Here is a 7805-nt window from a genome sequence, read left to right as displayed (position 1 = left end):
TATTAAAATACCAACGGCATATTTCACTGACCTAGAAAGAACTCTCCAAAGGTTCATTTGGAACAATAAAAGACCCCGAATAGCCACAGCAATCCTGAGAAAGAAGAGTAAAGTTGGAGGGATCTCAATACCAGACTTCAAACTGTATTACAAAGCCACTGTTCTCAAAACAGCCTGGTACTGGCACAAAAACAGACATATAGATCAATGGAATTGAATCGAGAACCCAGATATCAATCCAAATCACTATGCTCAATTAATATTTGACAAAGGAGGCACGAATATACAATGGAATCAAGACAGTCTCTTCAATAAATGGTGTTGGGAAAATTGGTCAGATACATGCAAAAGAATGAAACTAGATCACCAACTTACACCATGCACAAAAATAAACTCAAAATGGATACAGGACTTAAACATCAGACGGGAAACCGTAAAAATATTAGAAGCATCCACAGGCAACAAAATCTCAGACGTATGCCAAAAGAACTTCTTCACTGATACTGCCCCTAGGGCAATGGAAGCTAAAGAGAAAATAAACAAATGGGACTACATTAAAATAAAAAGCTTTTTTTACAGCAAAAGAAACCATCAACAAAACAACAAGAAAGCCCACTGTGTGGGAGAACGTATTTGCAAATGTTACCACTGATAAAGGTTTAATTTCCATCTACAAACAGCTTATACAACTAAATAAAAGGAAGATGAATGATCCAATTAAAAAATGGGCAATGGATCTAAATAGAATATTTTCAAAAGAAGACAGAAGGAAAGCCAAAAGGCACATGAAAACATGCTCAAGGTCACTAATTATCCGAGAGATGCAAATCAAAACAACAATGCGGTACCATCTCACACCTGTCAGAATGACCAACATCAACAAATCAACAAACGACAAGTGTTGGCGAGGTTGTGGAGAAAAAGGAACCCTCGTGCACTGCTGGTGGGAATGCAGACTGGTGCAACCACTGTGGAGAACAGTGTGGAGTTTCCTCAAAAAACTGAAAATGGAACTCCCATTTGACCCAGTAATCCCACTCCTAGGAATATATCCCAAGAAACTAGAAACACCAATCAGAAAGGATATATGCACCCCTATGTTCATAGCAGCACAATCTACAATAGCTAGAATCTGGAAACAGCCTAGGTGCCCGTCAGCAGATGATTGGATCCAAAAACCATGGTACATCTACACAATGGAATACTATGCTGCCATAAAAAAGAAGGAATTCTCATCATTTGCAGCAACCTGGATAGAACTAGAGAACATTATGCTGAGTGAAATAAGCCAGTCAATAAAAGAGAAATACCACATGGCCTCACTCATTTATGGACATTAAAAAACATTATAAACTGACAAACCAAAAGATAGATATAAAGACAGTAAAGCAACAAGCAGACTGTAAAATTACACCAGGGAGAGTAGGGAGATGTGGGGGAGATAAGAGATCAACCGAAGGACTTGTATACATGCATATAAGTACAACTAATGGACACAAAACTCTGGGGAGGGAGGGTATGAGGGGTGGGGGTGGGGGGCAATGTTAAAATATGTACACAGATAATAATTTAATAAATAAAAAAATTAGAAAAAAAATGTGTAGGTTTTATGGGTCTTCTGAAAGGTTAGGAAGCCTTACATCAATGAAGAGGATTTTAGGCAGTGTAGAAGATAAATACCAATATTAAGAATTTTTCAGGAAATGTGGAATGTTGGGAACCATGAACATTCCCTGTTTTAAACACAGACACGTGACCTGAGTTCCCGAATTAAGGTAAGGAAGATGTTGAGTCTAAAAGCTTGTCCTTCATACTCTGACAACTCTAAATTATCTGTTACTTCATAGCTAACCTCTGGCCATCCCGTGTCTCAGTGTCTTTCCTCTTCTCCTAAGGCTGAGATGAGGTTTCTTCAAGTCAATCTTAGGAGTGAAAACAGACTTCCATTTTTCAGAAAGCCTGTCCTGACTGCCTAAAGGCTCTATACTCACAGGCGAGGCCAGATGCCCCAAATATCCTCTGCTCATTAGCATGTCATTCACAGTCTCTAGACTTCAAGGAATTCAAGCCCAGGAACCATGAATTATTTAACTTTGTGTCCTGAGGTCTTAACATGGTGCCTAAAATTTTGAAGTAAATGAATGAATGAATGCATGTTCAGACACTCTTAAACTTGTTTTCAGAATTTGAAATACTATCCCTGCCTTTGAACAGGCTTGTTTAAAAGGAGCATGTACTCATGAATAAATCACCCACCTCCACTCTCCCTTTCATCGAAGCATGCCTTGAAAGAAAATGGGGCAGCTGCTTCTGGGTCCAGTGAAGTCAGTTTTTTATAAGTGAATTTTTATAGTAAACATTTCTCATCTCCTTTCCTTTCATGTTTCATTATCATTACTTAAATAAATATACATGTTACAGTGTAAAATTTAAAAAGCTACCAAAAGATATACAGTGAAAAGTAACTTTTCTTACCACCCAGATTCTCAATTTCCTACCCCAAAGCAACCATAATTGGCCATATTAATAGTTTAGGAATATAAAAATATTTGTCATTACATTGTAAGACATGCATTCAAAAGCAAGTATTTGCTGTGGCTACCGTATTCTCAATCTCTGACAGCTGCTGGAAGGAAGAAAAAGTATACCCTGATGGCATGGCCTCCTGGACAGGCAGAGTCTGAAATGCCTGTCAAGGTTGCAGGCAAATCTATCCAGGAGATGGCTGGAAATAGAGGCCTGAGGCTCAGAGAGAAGTGTGAGCAGGAGTTGGAGTTCAAGGGTAAGAAATGATCGATGCCATTGGAATGGTGTTAATGGCCCAAGCAGCATGGGTAGAGGGAGGTGGGAGTCTGGCATCACACTGAGTCTTTAATATTGCAAGCACCAATATTAAGAACAGATGCTAGAAGATGAGCTAATAACCAAACCCAAGAAAAATCAATTAAGGATTGCCTTAGATTGGCCTGCTATAACAGTGCTATAATTATAGCACTATAGGCTGGGTCATTTATAAATAACAGAACTTTATTACTCATAATTCTGGAGACTGGCAAGTCCAGGAGCAGTGTCTGAGGAGTGTCCCCCTCACATGGCAGAAAGGGCAAGGGAGCTCTCTGGGGTGTCTTTTATTAAGACAAATCACATTCATGAGAGCTCCATGCTCATGCTAATCATCTCCCTTTGTTGCAGAAGACCAAGAAGACAAAGCACGCTTCTGAGGAAGTAGGAGGGACATCGCTTAATAACACCAGCAGACTCAGGGAACTGCCTTCCAAATCTGAGTGAAAGAACACGCATGGGGCCCTCCCTTATATCCCCCTCCCTGTGATCTTTGGCCCACAAACATTATGCTTCTGGTCCTTTTCACGGGCTTTGCAAGAAGATTCCCAGATGTTGCGGGTCTCCAGGCCATATCTGGTGGTCTGGCCTGGCGTCCCTTGGCCTCTATAACCAGTTCTGCAAGACCAGTATCTGGGAAAGAGAGAGGGCCTTAATTATAGCTTATCAGGAATGTACACTGAGCTTGCTGACTTGGATTCAGGTCACTAGCACCCAAAGGTGAGGGTTACATTGGAATTACCCCTTTTAGCCTCCTTACCTTCTCCCCCAAGCGTCATTTCTAAACATTACCACATTGGGAATTTGGTGTCAACGTATGAAATTTGGAGGAACACAATCATTCTGTCGATGTAATAGGGATGAATTAATAACAGTAGATTTCAAAACATCAAACTAATAGCAAATTTTGCACCCTGGACACTTTAAAGGCCAACACTGTAAGACACTGAAAAGAGAGGAATACAAGAAAGTATTACCCGTATTTTCCGGAGTATAAGACGACCCCCTAATTTTATAGTTAAAACCTAGGTTTAGGCCTATACCCTCCACTTCAAAGAAAAGACTTACTTTGCCGTCAAGATCTGCAGGTAATTTTTATGCAATTTTGGTCTTTTGCCCCCGATTTTCGGTTGACTTTTTTTCGTTTCAAAAGTTGTCTTATACGCCGGAAAATACAGTAATAGCACAGTGAGAGGTGTAAATTTTGTCCAACAAGTATTTATTGAATGGTTACTGCATGCTAGGAATGCGGAAATGAAACAATGAGCAATGCAGATTCTCGCTCTGTGCTCTACAGCTGTATGCCTTGGTGCAATTGTAACTGTAGGAAGATGCCCTTATATGACCTTTCCTCCTCACCCTGGTGGAACATTCAAAGTAGAGACACGAGTCTCAGGTTGCCCAATGTGTAAAGCACCCACATGAGTTAGAAGGATTTGGAAAGCCTGTAAACATCTATTGCTCAAAACCCGTGCCTAGAAAGAGGGCTTAAAAAGTAAAGGGAAAGTTTTCTAAAACTTTAAAGAAGAAGAAAAAGGAGACACAGGTAATACCTTAATCGATAAAGAATTTTTAAAAATGCATAAAGATTAAAAAAAATGCACGAAGGTAAAAAAAATTATCACCTGCCATCTTCCAATTGTTATTTCTTCTTGGTTGTTTTCAGTTTCAGACACGTTCTTCCCATGAGAAGCTACAATCTAAGGGGAAGAAGGGGTGAGAGAGGGTTGGGAAGCTCCTAGATGTTTTCAAAAGTAAGGTGACAGTTGCTAAGAAGAAAAACAAAACAAAATAAATGTGATCTAGTAGATGAGCAGAAAACGGAAAGTGGAAAAGAAAGAAAAGCGCGTATTTTATTAACATATCTTTACCAATTATCAAAGTTATGTAAGTTTAGAACAAAATACCATTTCCATCTGAGAAACTGGCAAATATAAAATCTTAAGTCAGACATGGCTGGGGAAGCATGGCAGGATGCAAACTGTCTGAGAAACAAAAGCCAGTATTCCTTGGCCCAGTAATCTCTCTTTCAGAGCCCCTAAGGAAGGATAAAAAATGTAGTGGATGACTCTATACAAGGATATTTTTTTCAATATTATTTACCATAGTAAAAAGTCTAATGTCTAAAAATATAGGAATAGTGAAATAAATCATGGCATTTCAGAAAGTTTGTTTATAACCTTCCTGACTTCTTATAATATTTAAAGTAATATTTTTAAAAAGGAAAGAGATATGTATACATCTAATTTAAGAACGATCCTCAAATTTTTATTTTTATTTTTTACAGTTTTTTTTATTAAGGTATTATATATGTACATATCTTACCATTGCCAGCCCCCATCCCACTCCCATACATCAAATTTTAAAAGTTTGTTAATACCCTATCTTAGGGGTGTCGAACTCAATCAGAGAAGGGGCCAAAATCTAAAATCCAGCCTAAATCGCGGGCCGAATGGTTTACTGAACAGTCATAAACTGTCATTGTGATGGAAACGCAGCGGAGTGCAGTGATGACAGCGCGGTGCGGGCCACATTGCAAGGCCTGGCGGGACGGATTTGGCCCACGGGCCTTGTGTTTGACACATGTGCCCTATCTGGTTCAGCTCAGTGGATACAGCATCAGCCTGCTGACTGAAGGGTCCAGGGTTCGATTCCAGTCAAGGGCACATGCCTGGGTGTGGGCTCAATCCTCAGTAAAGGGTGTGCAGGAATCAGCCAATCAATGATTCTCTCACATCATGGATGTTTCATCTCCCTCTCCCTTCCTCTCTCTGAAATCCATAAAAATATTTAAAAATAAATAAACAAATTTTGCTTATTAGCTGTGTTATCTTGGACAGAGTATTAGGCCTTTGTGACTCAGTTTCCAAACCTGTAAAATGAAGATAATAGGAGTGTCTTATAGATTTGAAATGATGATTTCAAGGGAGTTAATACAAGTAAAATAATTGATGTATTACATGCACATGGTACAATACATGCAATTAATATGGCCTGTGATGTGAAATAGAGTATTGGCCATGAACCAATAGATCAAGGATTCAATTTCAGGTCAAGGGCACATACCTGGGATGCAAGCTGATCCCGGCCATGGTTGGGCACTTGTACAGGAGAAAACCAACTGATGTTGCTCTCTCACATCAATGTTTCTCTCTCTCTCCCCCTTTCCCTCACTCCCAGTGTCCCAAAAAAGTCAATGGAAAAAAATATTCTTGGGTGAGGATTAATAAAATATAGATGTATAATGTATAAATATATGCAATTAATATGTAAACATAATAAAAATAAAGGCATATAACAAATAAAAGCAATGTTATTATGTAAAACAAATTCCTAGATGTGTATTGCTTTATAGAAGTATCAGAAAACTTCAAGCAAGTGAATCCCAGGGATTTTCAGTTTAAAATCTCAGGGAAAACACTTTCCACCTTTCAAACTTATGTGCTTCAAAGGATTACTTCCTCAACCATATTTTAAATAAGTATGAGGAATGAAGGGAAAGAGCAGCTGACCTTCAGGACTGCAATTCAAGTAGTCAAGAGGAATCATCTCTGAGTATCCAGACTGGTCTGAGACGGAAGAAGCAAGGGGCTGTTTACTTTACAGTAAGCATTTTTATTCTATTTTATTTTCTTATCTTTTATTTGTTAAAAATAATATGTTACATGTGTCCGGCCAGGACACAGAAAAACTATTTATCTTCTTCAGGGTCTCTAGCAGAAGAAAAGAAGCATTTGTAACAATAGAATCAAAAAAGCCCTTGGCACCAGAAAGAATCAGAGGTCACAGTTCTCTGAAAGGACAATGCCGATGGCAATTGGTAGGCTTCACACCATGAAGACCTTGACCTTGTCCTGAGTGAGTGTGTGTGTGTGTGTGCCTCTCCTCTCTGTTCCCAGAAGCAGTCCCAGGTTACCACCTCAAGGACACCCTTGGAGGAGGTAGGAAAGTTCTGGTTTCTGACTGGCTCTGCTAGACCTGGCCTGCCTGCAGGTTAAGCTTCAGGCAAAACACTGTGAGCTCTAATCTAGGGCATAACAACTCACTCTGTGTGACTATTTCCTTTACAGTATCACCCTACGAGGACTGAACCTTACCAAGACAAGGCTCACCTGAGGTACCTTTCAAAGACTTCTCTCTCCCAGTAGGAGACAGCAAGGAAGCATTTTTTTTTTTCCCCACGAGTGAGACATGTTTAGTTAAAGGGGTCGGCACTGATGTTTTTCAGACACCCAGAGAAAACAGCCTCCAAGGACAAGAGGAATAAAAATCGCTGCCACACACACTCTTTGATTTGAGCCCAGGAGTTTGTTACCTTCAGGATACTTCCAACTGCTCATTCATTCATTCACTCCCTCACCAGCACTGCACTGAGGTACCAGGCACTGAGCTGGGTGTTGAAGACACAGAGATGAATGGCAACTTGCATCTTTGAGACAGAGATGAATTACATCTTTGGAGTTACCAGGGACTAACAGAGAAACCGAGCCTTACTGGGGAGACCATATAAATTTGTAGAGAACTTGGAAGAACAGGCTCTAGGCCTCACTTCCTCAGGCATCTAGCAGGCAAATCCGGCACATTGGCTGAATGAGGTGGTGGTGTGGGGAGGGAGGGGGCACACACACACACACACACACACACAAATAAATAAAAATAAAAAATAAAACCACCGCAAAACAACCCCGTAATTGTTGCATCAAACGAGTTTTATAACCGAGACGGTGAAAATGGAAAACTTCTGCTTTATTTTGAAAACCATCCCTGAAGCACCAGCCCTTATTCCAGGGAACGCATCATCCACCTCTTAGCTGGAAACGGTGGTCTTCTTAAAGTTGACTCGAAAAGCAACATCGAATTTTATTTCTCCTTGGACGAAGCAAGAGCGTGGACGTCTTGCAGAGGCGAAGGCGGGTTTCAGACTCAGCGCGGCCTCTGCCTGCGGACGGTCCCGCTGGCTGGGA

Source organism: Pipistrellus kuhlii, unplaced genomic scaffold, assembly GCF_014108245.1.
Source record: "Pipistrellus kuhlii isolate mPipKuh1 unplaced genomic scaffold, mPipKuh1.p scaffold_m20_p_3, whole genome shotgun sequence".
Taxonomy (NCBI): domain Eukaryota; kingdom Metazoa; phylum Chordata; class Mammalia; order Chiroptera; family Vespertilionidae; genus Pipistrellus; species Pipistrellus kuhlii.
Note: the sequence above shows the minus strand (reverse complement) of the source record.